Raw genomic sequence first — 18,847 nt, 5'->3', positions numbered from 1 at the left:
TTATAGACGCTTCTACAGCAGTACTGGAAATTTATTTTGACACTGACTGAGTAGCAAACACAAAGACAGCAAATAAGCCAGTCTCTGAATGAATTAAATCCATGAGCTTGTACAAGTACAGGTTTTGTAGCATAAGCTAAAATCAAATAGTGAATTTGTTGGTGTACTGGATATTTACTGCACCTCTTCCATTAGCTGTCTTTCTAACATGTCTGGAATCTGCTCCAGGAAGATCTAGGCTGGACATTCCTTTCCAAGCACTGGAGAAATATTCCTGCAGTACTGAGGGTTGATAGATGGAGGGGATTATTTTCTAAGCCTTATTCCAGTTCCAGTTGATCACAGACATATAGGAGAAGCCAAAGGAGACAGCAGGTCACTCACTGGAGCTTTCAGGAGCGCTCCAGCTTCGTGTTAAAATGTTTAGCTGAGGAGAAAACTTCTCCCAGTCACCTGCTTCTTTGCCATCCAGACAGGAGTATCTCAAACCAGCACTGAAGGCAAGAACAAAGCAGTGCTGAGGACATGATGAACATACAGTTCATTGTGGCGAAGTTACTGCAGAGAAGTTCTAGTCTGATTCTGTGGCCTAAGGGCTGCTGGCAGTCCTGTCAACACTATCTTATCCCTGTTTCCGCTCTGCAGAATGAAGCCTGCAGCTTCCTTCCACACCCTCTTTGCTTTCAGTGTCCTGAGTTTGACTTCATAATTACTCCATGAGACTAAACTTATTCCACAGCTACAAGATACAGTTTTCTGCAGAGTTTCCCAAAGGAAAACTTGAGGGTGTGTTTGCCTACAGTTATATAAATAGCCTGACCTATTTCAAATACCATTTTTCAGTTCTTCCAGGACAAGTGCTCACACCTTCACTTGGGGAGTTTCATCACAACATCCTCTCTGTGCTCTCAGGATTATTTTTTTTTAAATGCCAACAACAGCTTCCATAATAAGGCCTTTATCCTCCATGTTGGGATAAAGGCCTTTTGGGTTTTGTTGCCAAAACCCAACAAACTGTCACTGGTTTGGGATATAATAGGCTGTTCTGGCAAAGTTAACCTATTTTTCTTATTCTGTCTTCTGAGAGATACTGATCTATAGGCAATCTTCTGAGATTAAATCAAAATGGAAACAATAATTTTTATGCTGGAGCCTGCTCAGGCACACAGAACTCCAATATGTAAGCTTTTACATACCTGTCAGCAAAATCAGGGCTGTAAATGTAGATTCTGCCACTTAGGAATATCACCTGTGTTTGTGGTATTCCTCAAAAGATTTCTGACTCTTAATTAATTAAAAAAAATAGGGATGTCCTTTCCTGACATGCACTTGTCTTGCTGCTAAATAAGATTAAACTTGAGGCCTGCCAAAAGTAATTAATTCTCCTCAAGATTTGATCATGAAACCACTGTCAATAGTTTTTTATTACTTTTCCCAGTACCAGTAACAATGCCCAATTCACTGTTCCCTACACAATAGTAATAAACCACTTAGAAAAAGAATATTATTTGAGAGTATTTGAGTGATGGCTGCATTTATTTCACAGCATATATGCAAATGTCTTCAGACACCTCAGAATCCTGTTGTTCAGTAAAGTTTACTTCAATAGCATGAAGAGTAAAAACCAGAAGGCTTGAGTAGGAGTAGATCCCAGTCTTGTGTCTTCTTTTGGATGCCGTAACCAAATAATTATTCCAAGGCTCTAATTATTGCATCAGCTTCTCAAGGGTGATTATTTTTTCATGTAGTGGAATGTTGGCATTGTTTAAAGGAAGACATAACCCATAATTCAAGAATGTGCTTTTAAACACAACTGTTTCTGCTTAAGAACTACTCCAAAATAAGCACTGAATACACTCAAAAGAACAGAAGGAAGCAAGAAAATATTCTAACTTTATGATGGATGTGGCACCACATTTTGGACTAAATATACAGGGGATGTTCAACTGCAAGAGTAAACTCACAGCTGCTAAACAAGTTACCACGTGTTAGCAGAGCTGCTGTAACTGGCCCGATACATCCCAGTCTGGAACAATTGTCCAGGTCAGCTTATGCTGTCCTTAAGGCAGCCCCACATTCCAACTCCATTAATTTACTCTGTAGAGGAGGATGAATAAATCTAAACAAGAGTTTTGTGCTGTTTTTAGTAGATGGTTTTTGACATCTAAATGAGACTGAGAATGCTCTGTTTATGTTAACAGCAGAGTGAACTGAAATATGAGCAGCTCTTAACTGCCCTGATAGATCATCTGGAGAGCTGACATGCCTAACAGGAGCCAGTGATTTATTCCTGTAAGTAAACAAGGCACATTAGAGCAGGACACAGTAACAATGAGCACTTGAAAACACAAGACCTTTGGATCTAGCCCAAGGGCCAGCAATGATTTTCATTTAGCAAAGCTCTCATGTAGGAAAGTTAAGCATACAGACCGGAAGTAATTACCAAAGTCTCGACTGTTGGGGGGAAAAATCCATTTTTGGAGGGGTAACTCCATCTGTTCTGAAGCATTTATAAATTATTGCTAACAAGAACTACAGTGCCCTCCAATGTGAAAAAGCGCCAAAGCTGCTGGTGAGAGGGAACATCATACCTTTGCTGTGCAAAACGCACATCTTTGCATTAATATTTTCTCATTCCCAGTCTTTTTGAGTCTGTTAAATCTCTTTCCTCTGCTCACACAGATCTGACCTCTCTGTAGAGATATTCCTTCTCCTGGAAAGTAATAATTTTGTTTGTAGGAGAGGTAGAGAGAATATAAAGCAGAATAGAAAGGGACAATTTCTTTGCACAGAAAGTGAGAATTTCTTACAGTCACTCAAAATAAATATTAAAAAAAAAAAAAAAAAGACTAAAGATCTATAAGATTTTCTGAAACCAGAAACAGTCAGGGAGGAGGGAGTGAATTTCAAGGTGAAACTTCTATGTTATGCTTTTTATTTATTTGGTGTGTATGTATCTGCCATTTCTCTGTATTTTTCCTAAAAACCCATGGCTTTCCATATAGGCTCCTATGCTTGTGCTAAAAAATAATAGTACATGGCAGAACAGACTCCCAGCTCTACTGCATGTACAACACTGCATGCAATACTAATATATGCAGACAGGTGGGGTTACCCTGACCACGTAGTTTTAAATAACCCTTTTCCATATATACAATTTTTGCTTTTTCCATTCAAAGCACTATTCTTTCTACAAATGCATTTCTTCCACAGACAATAGTGAAGATTCTTCAGCAGTAGAAACAGTAGGAGTTTTTAGGGAAAATCTCATTACCTTGGAAAATAACTTTTTTCCAATTACTTTGGATAATTAAATACAGCTATCAGCCAAGGACATTCTTCAAAACAGCAATGTTTTCATTATTTTAGACATGCAGTTACCACTGTATTACAATCTGCTCTGCATTAGCATTGGAGCAGAAAGGATTCCTAGAATTTGACTTTTAAAGCAGAATCTCACACTATGATTAAATTATTACTGCTTCTCCAATAAGGACCGGAAAAAAAGAGCTTCTTTTAACCTGGGGGGTGGGAAGAACATTAAAAGTTTCACTGGCCAAAGTCTGAACACTTCTCCAGCCAGGTATCCTATTTAGGGATGTTTGCTCATTACCTCGGACACACAGGCTGCATACCCTGGTGTCATGTGCCCAATTCCAGAACCCATTAGAAAGTCACGAGGTGAGAGGCGCGTGAGTGTGACTGAATAACCCACCCTTGAGCTCGTAGGACACCGTCATGTCCCTGCAGCCCTGTCTTCACAACGTCACCAGCGCAGCCTCTCCTGCCTCTGCTCATAAACCTGGGAATAAGATCATGTTGGTCACCAGCAAATTTTACCAGGCAAAGCATTCACGGGGGTTGGGTCAGAGAAGGACTAGCAGGTCACTGGAGCTGAGCCAGTTTTCCTTGCAGCTGTTTGGGATACACAGCTTTGCTCAGCTCTGCCAGCCTTTTCAAACAACGTGTGGATACAAGGATGCACTTCCAGGGCATCCCTAAAGCAGCCACTGTAAGAGGCAAGGAAAAAGGTAACTGCAGACAGGCACAGGAGCTGAGGTTGCAGCCTCTGTTCAAGGCAGGTAATTTCAAACTTTCTGGCCGACAAGGGCCTGGCTTTTCCATCCTTCCTGCTGCAGCAGGACCAAGGTAACAGTGCTGCATAGCTCCCCTAATACTCTGCAGCATATTTCCCCTAGCACCTTTGGGCACTCATTTTGCTACAAGGAACAAAGAGCAAAGAGTAGTATGGACTATAGAAAACAAGAAGGAAAGTGTTATCTGTGGTGGAACACAGGAGTTTGCATGGAATAACATGATTTCCGTTCTTCTCATGTCTAAGTGTTCTCAAAAATGAGCTCCCTTATCTTTTCTCAAAGTGATCACGAGTATTTTGCTCTGTCCAACTATATCTCTTACTAGATAAGCTCGCATTTCAAGATCAGGAAGTTCTTTATCTAAAGTAAAAAAATGTGTAAAACTATCTTGGTGTTCAAGCAGTGAGTGTTCCTTGAGTTATACTTTATAAACTTTATTAAAAAAAAAAAAAGATTTTGTTCTCTTAGCATTTTATGTAATGTTTAACTACTGAAACCCCAGGCCAGAGTTTTCAGCGGCTATAATAAAAACAAACAAATGAACCAAAACCTCACAAAACCAAATCAATCAAACAAACAAACCAAAATAAAACACAAAACCCCCTTGGATCTGAACAAAGGTAATCCCTTGAGGTTTTATCATTGTTCATTTGTGTTGTAAATGCTTCTGAAACTTTTCCAACCCTAGAGCAAAATAAGCAAATAGGTGAAGTGAGACATTCTATAACTAATGTCTCAGTTTATATTATAGTTTATATGATGGCAGTGACTAGATCAATATTTGGTTTGTTTGGAAATACTGCAGCTATTTACATTTCTGCTGGACATGCCACATGGAATCTTTAGAAATGTGCCTGATTTTCTTTCTTATTTCTAACAAACAGGGGACAGAAATGGAGGGGAAGAGCCCTATGTTTACAAATCCACTTGCATTAGAAGTTGAAAGTTTGATGATTCATAAACAGCTCTAATAAAGTTCTCCCAACTCAAGATTGAGCTACATAAAAAAAAGACTACCTGTTTGACTCTCTCTGAATTACTGTTCTTAGAACAAGGCCACCTGGGGATAATGAACAGCTGATTTAATTTTTAATCAGCATTTAAAAGCCTTTTAAGTGGAGCTCATTTTCATTAGTTTAAATAAAGAACACCTCGAAAAGTGAAAGGTCATTAAACCTCTGGAAGTACATTCATGCTAAGACTTCAGCTAAACATAGGTCCTTTTAACAGGGTGTCAAGGGATTTATTAAATATAATGTGAACAATTGTTCATTTCTGTAGTCAAACAGGGCCTCATAAAGGGATCTATTGTCTCATCAATGCCTCACACAGGAAATTGCTCTATTTTGAACCTGCCTGTGCCATCTGAAAGTATCTTTGTAAAGCCCCCACTGCACAAGGTATTCAGAGCTCACTTTTGGTGAGATCCAGGGAAACTGTGCACAGAGGATTAGGGGCAATGAGTAGCATGGTTTGTAATCCAGACCCAGCTGCTTGGTAAGAAGGAATATTTTGCATCTCAATGCTTTGATATGAGATTTGACCATTTCCTAATCTGCAGGCACAGACAGCCCTTGTGAGACGTTTGTACACACTTGGTTGTGCGTCTCTTTTCAACTTGCCTGTTCAAGCCAGGCTCCAGGGCTGGCCTTCCAAAGTACACCTGTTTTCCTTGCCTACAGAACAGACTACTGTCATAAGTCTAACTTGCATACCCTTCAAGTTGTTAATAAAACATCGTCAAGCATAAATAAATATAGATATAATCAAGGATTGGAAAGTCCATTCAGTAAACAAGGCTACCCTGAAAAGCATGAGGTTCAATTCCATCATTTCATTCCCAGTTTTGTTCCATTCTCAGAGCAGTCAGGGGGTTTATTATTTTTTTATGAGCCTGTAAATATATAATAGAACATTACTTATGACTTCAAGCTGGGAATTTCAGCTCCTGTGATGCTCATTTTTCACAAACAATCAGGAAAATTAATGAGATTCAGGACACATTTAGGATTGCTCAGGATATTAAACGTCACAGCCAGAAAAAGCGACCAGATTCATGCTCCCTGCTTCTGTTAGGGGAATTCATGCTGAGCATAAGAGGATACAGACAGTAAAAAGTCACACTATCACATGTCTTACCAGCCCTAAGGTCTAGGTGAGGAATACTAAAGGATAGCCACAGGCCTTGGTAGAAGAAAACTCAACCAATATATATATATATATATATGGAGAGAGAGAGTGGTTGGGCTCTACACAGACTTTCCAATATCCTCAAAACTTTGTACCAATGCAGAATCAAAAAAAATATTCATATCCTTCTCACTAACTGGAAGGCAGATAGTTTCAAACTCAAAAGCTTCTACTTCATGAAAGATTTAAAATAGCGCTTCACCTCCCAGAGAGGTTGGGATTCACCTGAATGCACTCGGTTTTAGTGTCCCTGGCAGCTCCTCAACTCAAGTGTTGGTTCTTATCTTGGCAATTCTTTTGTTGATGTGTAACATGGACTAGGAATCCCAGAGATGGCAAGTGTCCTGGAGTAAGCTCACTTCAGAGTAAACTCAGGGCACTCAGTATTCTTCAATGCTAGGGTGCACTCATCCATTACACATTTGACTCCTTTTGAATTCAACAGTCTTATAGTTTGTATCAAAAAGCTGAATTTGACACCTCCATTCATAAATTCTATCCAAATCAGTCAGAATTCCAGGTTTGGGATGGTGCACTGTACAGTGCATGTATGTGTGAAACAGATCTAACAATCTGACTGAATTTCTACATGATATGAATGGAACAACTTCTGCGCCCAGGTTTTCCTGTCAGAAACATTAACTTCACTTTCCCACCCCTGCCTGTTAGATGGCTTAAATTTCTCTTTATGCAGAAGACAGATCTAATGAAAATTAATTTCCCATAAACACTAAAGGTTTGAGGTTGTAGATTTGCAAAATGAAATCACTCATTATAACTCAGGTTTTCCCTTTAAAGCAGCTTTACAGTGTTCCTTCCTTAGGATTAGATAAGCCTAGTGAGGCTGACACGTTTTTAAGTACAGGGAAAAGTTACAGCCCTACGTGCCTGTATGTGTGCCCCAAGCACACTGCTAGACTGATGCTTTGAGAGATGTTAGAAAAGCTACTGATTCTTCTGAAAGGATCAAGCCATCTCCAAGTGTTATTATTGATACAAAAATTATGGGGTTTTATAATGCAGAAATAGTAAAAAATCCATATTTACGTTCTCCTAGGTAGCAGTGTCTTTCAATTGTATCAATATCCAGGCTACAATGTGGAGAACTAGGAAAGAAGTGGTAGTTTCACTGTTTAATACTCTCAGTGCTGTTCTAAAAGTTAGCTATTCTAATGCTCTGGTTTCTTATGTGTTGGCTTTTTTCTGGTTTTGGAATAACATACTATATATTTCCATCCAACAAATCACAGTAAAATTATTAAGTATATCCTACCTAGCAATTAACACAGGATTTCAATCTTTTCCAGGATTTGCTCGGGGAATACCATGGCAGAAAGATAATATACAGTGGATTGCTTCCAAACAGGAGGAAAAACACCCTTCCAGAAGTAAAGAACTTCTGTTTTAAATTAAAACAAGGGCTAGGTTTCCAAGGGCATGTGATCATTAATTTATAAAGGCCATGGTTTGCTTATCAGGTGACATTAATGGAATCACTGACCTGTATCAAAAGTTGTGGAAAGAACAAACTTATGTTCTTTGAAACAAACAGGTTGGTTCCATGTCTTGGCCACAGACTACTCTAGCTTGTTTTCACCTGTGAAGTGTCCATACACAAAATCCTTGGGGATATTTCCAGGAATCTCTGGCTATAAATGCTGTTTCAATTACTGCAAATCTGGATGAAAAAAAAAAACAAAACAAACGCACAAAAAAACCCCAAACAAACAAACAAACAAAAACAAAAACAAAAAACAAACAAACAAAAAAAAACCAAACCAAAAACCACCAACCAAATGAAAGCCCCCCAAAAAACCCAAAACCTAAAAACCCCCTTGATAATACAAAAAACTGTCCATTCAAAATTCAGTCTGTAAGATCTGAGATGACTCCAGTCACTGCCCATATGCTAACACAGCCAGACCCTACTTAGACTAGTTACATCAATAATAGCTATTTTGTCAACATGGAACCAAGGCAATGATCTTTACAGGAGACATTGTTTGTTTTACTAGTTGAATTAATTTTAAAATTATTGTAATAAGCGTAACAGAGAAATCTTCTGTTAAAATATGCCAGCTTGAAATTTATGAAGTGGAAAAATTCTATCCAACATTGTTGATTCTTTGTCTAAATTATTACCTTTTAAATAACACCTTTGTTTCTGTTTACTCTTGAATGGACACACTAGTCAATTGGAAAACCAAGTAAATGCTACTTCAAAGTCTACAGGCTTCATTTGTTAGAACTGACTGAACCAACTTTTGATATGATCACAGTTCCTGTTTTTACACATTCAGAACAGTTTCAGAAACTGGAACCATGAAATTTGCTCTAATTTATTAAGTTTTGCGTAATTCCCAATGTATTCATGGGAGGATATACAAGCTTTCAAAAGCCATCCCTCACCAATAGACTGTTCGATAAAGAGTCCAATCAAATGTCTGGTTTTTAACTTGTTCATCCCTGTGAAGAGTCAAATGGAAAGTATTATAGGACATATCAATAGTTTTGAACAGTAACATTAACAAGATAAACCTGTTTAATGCCCATTGGGTCTATTTATTTCATAGGCCTTCAAGCAAATCCAAACCCTTACCAAACCCTTACCAGCTCTTGAACTTGCACATTTTTTTTCTCTAGCTTTTTGGATACAAGATAAGGGTGGCATATAGAAATCTCAGCTGAAAAGAATTTCAAACTAGATAATTCCTAATGTTCATTTATAAATATCAGTTCTGTACTTCAAAATGCTTTTATTCTCAGTGCTTTTATTCTATGGGTTGACATTATGTTCATACTAGTATATTATCTGAATTACAGAGTTTTTAAAGATTAACACTGAAACTGTCTTGGAAAACAAGTCTGACTTCATAAATGTTGTGTAAGGATAGTTAATCCTAAAATATCTCCATTAGTTAGTTTACAAACCTTTTGAACAAAAGCCTAGATGAGATACAAGTCAATTGCTCCTATTACTCCATGAACAGGAACCAGGTGCCCTTTCATATATTAAATTAAATATTCATCTATTTATTTCAATTACTGTTCAAGGTCTAATCCTCTTTTGTCAGTCATAAGAACTACCAAAACCTGCCTCTCTAAAGCATAAATGACATATATGCTTATACATAACTTTAGAAAAAGCCTTAGCACAAACAGAAAATACTTCAACATAATCATAATAAACAGGCAGGGTCTTCTTCATGGTATGAGAGTTTAAAGGTGGAAAATATTTATTCCTGCAATAAATCAGAAGCAAAATGTCATAACCCCTGATGCTCATCAGGACAGGTAATGGATAGAGGGATTTCCTGTGAGTTTTGCTTTGCAACCTTTTCATAAAGGCAACTCCCAACATATCTGAACCAGAAACAAGAGCATGTGTTAATCAATGGAAAGAATTAAGGAGGCAGATGAGAGATAAATAGGAGCGGTAATGCTGTGAAAATAAATTTTCCATGGCTTTGCTGGCTCTTGTGAACACAACTTCAGCATGTTTTGTGAAACAGAGGTGGATGGCAGCTCTTAAATGCAGGAAGTGTTACAGCTGCCAAGCAGCATTACCTGATATTTCATCATCATTATGAGATATCCCCCCTGACATGGCAGTGTGATACAAATGGCACATCACACCAGTCTGATGTCATCTTAAAGTCTGTCCCACTCCGTCTTGGTAGCAGATTCAAAAGCAGGTAACAATGAAACCAGGGATAAGCTGGGGATGTGCTGACATTGTTGCATTCTTTCCTGGGTGGTACACACCTGTGATGGGATTTAGGTTTCTATACAATTTTCTATAGCCAAAAAAAGGAAAAAAAGAAAAAAAAGTGAGTACTCCTCAGCACTGAACCAGTTTTGCAGTCCTCTTTCAATTTCTAGGAAAGAAGAGTCATCATGGAAATGCAGACAGAGAGTTAATGATTATGGAATTTCCTTGAACCATTTCACTGGAGCAGATAAATGCTGCAGAAAAACAGGATGTTAGATTAGAAACTGACTGAAATGTAAAAAGAAAAAAAAGTTTTTAGAAGCTATACAGAATTGGTTGCTGCAAGGAGTTCTGATTGTTTCAAGATCCAGCACTATAATAAAGTTTGAGCAGTTTCAAACAGAGAATAAAATAATAATACTAATAATTTTTTAAAAATCAAAGATCCTCTTGTGGCTTCTACCAAAACTTCCTCCTGGTTTTGAACCAAAAATAAACAATGCTACTTTCCTTTTCTGCCATCAGAGTCTGACTGACAGTGCTTTGCAGCTCAAGGGATACATGAGGTTCTTAAAGTCCCAAGACTATTTCTGGCAATCTGACTGTAAAAAGAGATAAGTTCAAGTTATTCAGAAAATGTTTTGGCTTAGCAGAACTCCCTTTCTCTGATTCCCATGCGTATGGTGCTGTGAAACATATCTTCCATTTGTGCTACAAAATCCAAAGGTTTACCCCAGCCACTTTTAAAGAAGGGGACCCCCTGGAAACAGAAGAGAACTGGAAGATATCCCTGAAAATATCCCATAAATTATTTTATAGAATCAATATTAAGGTGTTAAATCACAGGGAGGTGCAGAGCCAGTGTAAATGGAAATGCTGAGCAATCACAGCCTAATCATGGCACAAGACAATCTGCACACAGCTGGCATGGGGTGCCTGTGGGTGGAAACAGGAAAGAGCTGCTGGCATTTCTCAGTCCTCCTAATGAACTTCTGAGGTAAATTAGAAATCATAGAAAAATTTCAGCACAATAGACTCATCAAAGTGGTATCAACAGGGCAAATGCGTAGTATTTCTCTCTAAGCATCTATGATTTGCAAATTTCCGATAAATCAAATTCCTACAAATCCTCCTTAGGACCACAACAGCTGGCTAGGGACACCAACGCTTTCTGGCTCCAGGACAGACACAGAGGTCAGGCTTCCAAGTTCACTGTCACAAAGCTGGCAGCTGTGTGGACTGAATCTCCTGGTCATTATGAGGAGCCTAAGCACTTCCACAGTCCTTGCTCCTCAGTACAACTTTGAAGTGGGTAACCTGGAGTCTTTTAACACCCTTTAAATGGTCTACCCAAAATTAGAGAGGTCACAGTTTCCAAAAGTTTCCAAATTCAAAGACAGATCTCTCAACCACAGAGTACCAAGAGCAATAACCAGCTGCCAACTAATCATATTTATAGCATCTTCCAATATACATGTTTCTTGTGCATTTTTTTCCATGACATTGTGCTTTAACCTGTTAAAAACTGAGGTAAACATGATCTGCAGGGAAAAACTGAAAACAACTATGCAGAGTCTTAAGGGATCAGGCTTAAATAGAAAAGAAAGTATTTCATTATTTCCTGTTCACATACTCATCCAACAGAAGTGGCTGCTGGAAAAGTCAGACCCTTTCTCCCTACTCAATCCCAGTCATGCATGATACCCAGGTTTATTCCATGTAAGATATTCAATGAAACTATGAATTAAAAACTACCCAAAGGAAGTCTTCTACAGAAGAAAAATCGAACACAAACAAACAAACAAACAAACAAAAACCTTGTTCCCACTGTAATAACTCCTACCACTGGCTTATTCTTTATGCTTCTAATGTTTTTTGAAAATTATATATATACACCTGTAAGTATGCAGCAAGCAGATTATATATCCCTGTAACACAGTAATAACTGCTTGGAAGTGTTAATAATCTTCTTAATTTTCCTTATGATCCAAAGTGCAAGTAGTCTAGAACATAAGCACATGTTATGCAGTGTGTCCAGGAGGAGAGATGCTGAGCTTTTCCTTCACCAAGAGCCAGGCACAGGTGATAAAGCTGTAACTGCAATAGGACTGTCACTGTAGTTCAGCTGAAGGGCCTCTGTGTTCTTACAGGTTAAGCAGTTATTTTTACCAGAACAGAGTTGTGAAAATGACTGACATCATTGTTTTTTCTGTATTTTCTTGCTGGGATAACATACCTGCCACTATGAATTCAGACAACTAGGAACAGGAAGCAGTTCAGCATCTCCTTATCAGGAATGATCTACTCTTTGTAAGCAGTGGGCAAAGCTGGACTCAAGTCTAAGGGTGGTATTTTTGAGACAGATGCTGTACCACACCCTACCACTATACCCAGTGCAAGTGCAGTGGGGAGGAGAGGTGGCTGGGGATGGGTGGAAGTTTATTTTCAACCCTCCCCTTACTCAACTTTTTTTTTCTATTATTATTCACCATCAACACAGTATATACAACAGGTGACTCAAGTAAAATTTCCTTCCCCTAGAGCAAGTTTCAATGTCTGTCATGCCATTTAGCAAATCTTCCTGAGTTGATTCAAGAAGTCACTATTCTTGGCTACTATTTACAAGCTCATGACTGTTCTCAGTGCAGAGGCAGCAGAAGGGACTACGTGTCCAAATCTCTGCCTTCCAGACCATGAAATTTGTTTTACACTGGGAGTTAAGACACAAGCACATGATCCTCACCCTGCTCTTCCTGCATCAGGTTCAGTAACCTCCATCCGAAGGTGAGGTAGAGAACAGAGACATATCTTAAACTGTCCCTGGAAGATTTATTAGTGTGGGCCCCAGTGGGTCCAAAATCTGCCATGTTATGAATTAGGCAAACTGTGCTGTCTGTGTTCTCTTTTTGGCCCTACCTCTAAATGTAAAAAAGTGCCTGTTTCCAGTATCCATGCTGTAAAATTTAAAGAGATCAAGCTGGGTGATTTATCTCATCAAATGTTTCTTGTGTTACAAACTTATTACTCTTCACAGTTCTCAGTACCAGTGGCATACAGAGTCTTTTTTCTCCCCAGTGAAAGGTGGTGTTACTCTGTTGTGCAAGCACTCTGAAAACACAGGATGTCCTTGTTAAGAGAAGACGCTTGTGATGCATCTATATTTTGAGGCTTGAAATACAAATTCTCTTTTGTCTTTTACCATTATTCTTTGAGTTGAATTCTAACAGCTATTGAAGCTGCTTTCTTGCCAAAATTACTGGATTTTGTGACAAAATCGTGATTTGGCATTTCAGGTTTTGCATAACCATGAAAGAAAACCTGAATTAAAATAGACAAGGAAGTGCTAAGTAAATACAGCCAAGGCTGTACTTTGACAGCAAAACCCCAGCCCCACATTTTCCATCTAGCTAAGGAGGAAACAGCTGTTTATTCCTGAAGTACAGTTGCACCAACACAAATAAAACCACAAGCTGGACCCTCATTTAGACCACTTTTAGATACTAAGTAATTCTGTGGTCAGAAAGTCTGTGTGAAAGAGGGAAGAAAAGGCTGGTAGTCCATTTAGAGGAAGAGTGGAGATTCATCTAAACTTGAAGAGGTGCAATTATTTGTTCTGAGTATTCTTTTTACAAACAATCTTGTTTACAAACAAACAAAATTTCTTTGTTTGCAGCCCTATCTTTAGATCTGGATCGGGCTGTACCAGAAATGCAAGGCAGAAGCACAAAAGAAATTTGTAAGGACTGATTCTTAAGAAAAACCAAACAGCAAGCTAACAGAAATCCTAGGGACAAAGTAAATTTTAAAATGTCCCCTCTCTAAGCTCAACCTCTTTTGGTGCTTTGTTCAGATTAAATTTGTTTAGGAAGAGCCAGTCCTCCATCAACTACCCTATATCAATCCAAAAGTCAGGGCTAATCTCAAATGGTCACAGTATACAAAACTATATATATATACATATCTCAAAAGAGTTGTATAAAATGTTATCTACACTTAATATACTATAAGTCGTCTCAAAACGTGTTTGCTTATTAAGGCCTCAGGTACCTTTTTGAGGTCCTTGCTTTGAAAATGAGAGGAATTTGGCTGTCTTTAGTCTATTTTGATATATTTAGAGTTTCTGTTCTAAAACGAAAACCTGACCCAAGAATAACCCCCATAGGAAGGACTACCTTGACTACAGCCTGCTCTGTGTGCATCAACAGCATCTGACCTGCAAAACAGGAAGGCCTGAGCAGTAGGGTCGAAAAGTATGATTTTCATTCTTGGCCTATGTTATTTCCTCTATGAATGAACACTTATAAATTTGCAATTACTCAATATATTCTCTAAATCAAGTGCATTTACTTGCAGCTGTGACACTAATCCTATTTCTATCTTTCAGAACATTGCTTTTTACTGCATAAAAAAATGTGACTGAAGTGTTTCAAGACAATAAAATGTGCTATTAATAATGAATTGTGCTAAAAACATACTCTTCAGTGTTATCACTTGAGCATATCACTTAATATGAGAATATCAAAGACATAGGCAATGCTCCAAGTTATCTACTGAGTCCTGTCCAAATGAGAAAAAGGCTAGACCATTGTGACATGATTTTTCCATTGTCTCCATTTTTATTCTCTACACTCTTTTCATCTCTAACTACTTGTTCAACTATGTTCGTTCAATTACTGAAATCCAGCTGCTTGAAATGTATCCAGTTGGGCTTTATTATCTTTTGAACTTCTTTTTTAGAGAGGTCTTTAATGACTTTAGCTGTTGTTCTTGCAAGTCTCTCTCACTCACACTAGATAATGCCAAGTCATCTTTGTGAAACCTATCTATAAACTTGACTCAAGTTCACTTGTATGCAAACTTCCAGGAGGGGAAAATGCACTGCTTACACAGTGAGAACACTCAGCATTCATTTCCTACCTTCTAAGAGCATTTTATATTAAATGCTTTATAAACCTTCTTAAACAGAACCAGATGTTTACAGAAATTCTCTGATTGCTGTCCAAATGAAATTATCTTCCTCTCTTTCTCCAAACTCCCTTTATCATTAAATAATGCATTGAAATGGAAATATAGAGCATGCAATGCTTGCCAGAATTAAACAAGGGGCAGATGAAGAGAAAACTGAATTACTTGGGTGTTTATGGCTTTTTTTCTTGGTTATCCAGTCTCTCTTAAACACATTCTCTAGTATGTATTTTGATCCCAAGAATACATGTTTGCTCATCACAGTTTCTTTAAGGATCATTTAAAAACAGATCCTTTGCTTTTATTTGTATTCTGAAGTGACCAGTTTTCTGGTTTTGCTTGTGGGGCTGATAGGGAAAGGCCCAGAAAAGGAGGAGAAATCACTCTTACACATTCCCATGATGTCCATTTCTGTGGAAACCAAGAGTTCCACTAGGACAAGTCTCCTAATTCCAGAGAACCCATGCTCTGTGGAGAGGTGCATTGTGCCAGATGATCCTGGGGGAAAAATGATTTCAGGTGTCTACATCACCTAAAATGCACACAGCATTAAAGCACATAGTGGTTTCTTTCTCTAAATAACAGAATACATTGTTCTCATCATCAGTGAAATTACTAAAACCATGGTAAATTGCAGAAATCCAGCTCATGATTCACAAGCACAAGTATTACTACAGCCCGCAATGGAATAAAAGGGAAATTAGCATTGTCTCTTTAGACATATAATCAAACAAGGTTCTTCATGCCATTAGAGGTCATTGGAGCTGGCTATGACATCAGCAGAGTTGTACAAATATGCACCAATTTGAAGTTTTAAAAAAAGGAATAGGAGAAAAGAAGGGAGTTCATTTTCTTGGGATGCACTTCACTTTTCTCCTCTCAACTGGATTCACTCTTACTCCACAAAGAGGGTTAACCCTCGGCTTCCTGTTGAAATAATGTGATTTGCTTATGTAAATGTCAATGACCTCTATTCTTCTAACATCCAGTTGGATATAGAAAAACCTTTTCTGTAGAAAAGCCATAATTATGGAGCTGATTCAGCTCAATAAATTCTGCCAATGTTTGCCTGAAGTGTTCAGATGTTGTGGCTGCCCTGAACGTACTGGGAAGGAGTGTAAGAGGGAAGAGAGCAAGCCATGTCATCTGAGGCTTAATATGATTGCCAAGTCTAACAGCAGTGTAGAGTGTTTGAAACGTATTCCATGTGCTTTGTCACGTATCTATCTATTTATCTTTCTATCTGTCTATCTATCTAATCTGTCTATCTATGTGTATGTATGTGTAGGTGCACAAGGAATATATCCATTCTTTGTTTGACCACAATATTTTAGCATGAGTGCAAACTATAACACACAGGTCTTTTCAAGTCTCTGGCACCCGTCTTTTCTTTCCTATGTAAGCTGATAGGAAATCACTCTGAATTACAAAAAAGACCAATGCTTACCTAATATTAGTCTGTGTGCAGTGCTACAGTGTAACACATGGGCTATTCACCTGTGTAGCCCTTGCTTTCATCACAATAGCAGTAATATGGTCCAGCAGCAACTCTCTAACTCAGCAACAGAACTGACAGACTGATGGAAGCAACCAGGAAAACAAGAAGAGACCAAAACCCATGTTTCTCTGCTCCACAGTTCCCCTGAGTAGACTCACAGCTCAGCCACTGTTTTTCTTCACAGTTCCCGTGACAAGCAGCATGGGGACTCAGTTCAGACTGGTGGCCTGCTGCAGCTTGGAGGCTGAGAGCAGAAAAGACTGACAAAAGTAGCAATATAGGCATAAGGGTTTTATTTTCAAATCTGTTCTCTTTCCTTTGGCTGGTTCTTGTTTCAGCTTTGACTAATAGGCTACCATACCAGTTCCCCAGTGGAGGGATCAATGAACTTTATTAGCGGGCCAGTGCCCACAGTGACCTATATGGTCAAAACCATAGGGTGCTCCTGGTATGCACTGAGCAATAATGATATTTACTTAGTACAGGTACAAATGCAGACAAATTCTGCTGATCAGTGCTCTCAGCAGCTCAGATTCCAGGTTTAAGATGTATTTTATGCCACTGCCTCTTCCCTTCCCTGCTCCCACCAAATAAAATGGAGATTCGATCTTTAATCTCACCATATGCAAGATCAGTCTCTCCATTAACCGTGAGTTAACCGTGAGTGTTTTTCAACAAACTCTCTACCTACAGCCCCATTATCTTCAGTGGGGATCACACAGAGCACATCTGCAATACAGGACCTGTTGCCAATAATCAGTGCTAGCCAACACAGAGCAATTGCCCTCATTAAGACTGCAGCTCACAAAAGGAAAGTAACATCTTAAACTTCAAGAAGCTGAGGTATCACAGCAGTGAGAGCAGAATAAGAGCAGAGAAGAAATCTCTTTGAACAGAGCCCTGCTGCAGCAATTACCCATCTGACAGGAATGTTACTTCATTAAGCAGGAAATACATGAAGGCTATTATCCTCCAAGTTCTATATCATAATTGAAATAGCTGCAGAGGTATTTCTTTTGCTATCTGATAGATCTGCTTTTATATCTGGTGACAGGAATTCAGCTGGAATTAATAGCTGTAAATGTAGAATGTACAAAAGGAGCGTAGCTCCACACAGTGCACTAATTTCTTCATTACTCTTCGAGCACCTTAAGGATAAATGACATTGAGCACTCAGATTCTGAAATGTGTTAAACATCCCTGTGACTCTCAAAGGCATCAATGGTTTCACTAATAACAAGTTATGCTAATTAGCCTGTGTGCAATGAAGGCCAGATGTCTCGGTGCTGAAGGTTACAAACATTCAATGGTACTACGGCACTTCACTCATTTTGGTCATATTGCTTCTCAAAATCTGGTTTTAGTCCATGGAATTCACCTTTCCAGGATGCCAGAACCAAATGTTTTTATGAAGTCTGGATTTAATTTTGTTTTTATTAAAGTCAGGTCAAAATTAGAACCAGTATTTGTACATATTCGAAAAAGATTAGTGAAGTATTATTACTTATAGCCAAAAAATCACAGCAAATCACATAAACTTCTGCAGACAGATTATATTATTTCTTTCTTCTCTTGATATGTTAGTTGCTCACATGATAAATCTCTCTTTTTGTTTCCTTCTTTCCTTTCCCTCCTCCCTCCCACTCTACCCTCCCACAAACCATAATTTTCGTAAGTCTTAAACATTTTTCTCTGTTGTCTTAGATTTTTATAATATACATTTCTTAATTATCTATTGTTTGTTCCAATCCACCAAAAGCTTAGCTAGCATCTCAAGCTGGTCTAAACCACTGGGATAAAAATAATGAAAAATTATCCATGTTAAAAAACTCCATCTAGACCTATTGCATGCATGTGACTGTAAACAAGCAACTAAAATACATTCCATTAAATGTATTATCTGAACTATCACACTGCTGACTCTGAAATACTTGGAAGGACAAATGTTTTCTAGGAATATAGCTGACTGTGAAAATGTACAAACATAGTAACCTCAAAGATTTGCAGCATCAGCAAAAGATTTCTGTATGGCTTGTCTTCCCAATAAAAACTACAGTATTTAACATGGTCCTCCATCAGACAAGGTCTTGTGTTCTTTAAAAGGGACTAGTTGTGCTCACTGTTTGTGGAATCTTACTGCCATAAGATCTGTAACTAGAGTAAGAAAATTATCTGGAAAAATGAGTAGTTTGGTTAACTAGAAGTTGTTAGCGTTCACTACGGGTCTGCTATAAACAAGGGTCTATCTGGACAGAGGCACAGTCACTGAAGGATCTCCTTGAAGAACAGCTCTTCTTGGTACATAATTGAGAAGAATATTTATGCTCAAAAGTGGGAATCTTGTGCTTTATTTAAGAATTTGCATACATCGAGCTATGGGTTCTT

The 18,847-nt window shown here is 38.3% G+C and overlaps 1 long non-coding RNA gene across 1 annotated transcript in view; it reads right to left on the bottom strand.

Annotated features, from left to right (window-relative positions):
- Nucleotides 1-9,046: 9,046 nt before the first annotated feature.
- LOC120324231 overlaps nucleotides 9,047-18,847 on the bottom strand; it is a 30,878-nt gene continuing 21,077 nt past the window's right edge. The window contains exon 3 of the long non-coding RNA XR_005565368.1: nucleotides 9,047-10,084. This is a non-coding gene — a long non-coding RNA (uncharacterized LOC120324231). The remainder of the gene's footprint in view (nucleotides 10,085-18,847) is intronic.

The sequence above is a fragment of the Pipra filicauda genome, unplaced genomic scaffold (genome assembly GCF_003945595.2).
Source record: "Pipra filicauda isolate LSUMZ 115617 unplaced genomic scaffold, ASM394559v2 scaffold465_size509821_pilon, whole genome shotgun sequence".
NCBI lineage: Eukaryota > Metazoa > Chordata > Aves > Passeriformes > Pipridae > Pipra > Pipra filicauda.
This window is presented reverse-complemented; position numbering and strand designations above follow the sequence as displayed.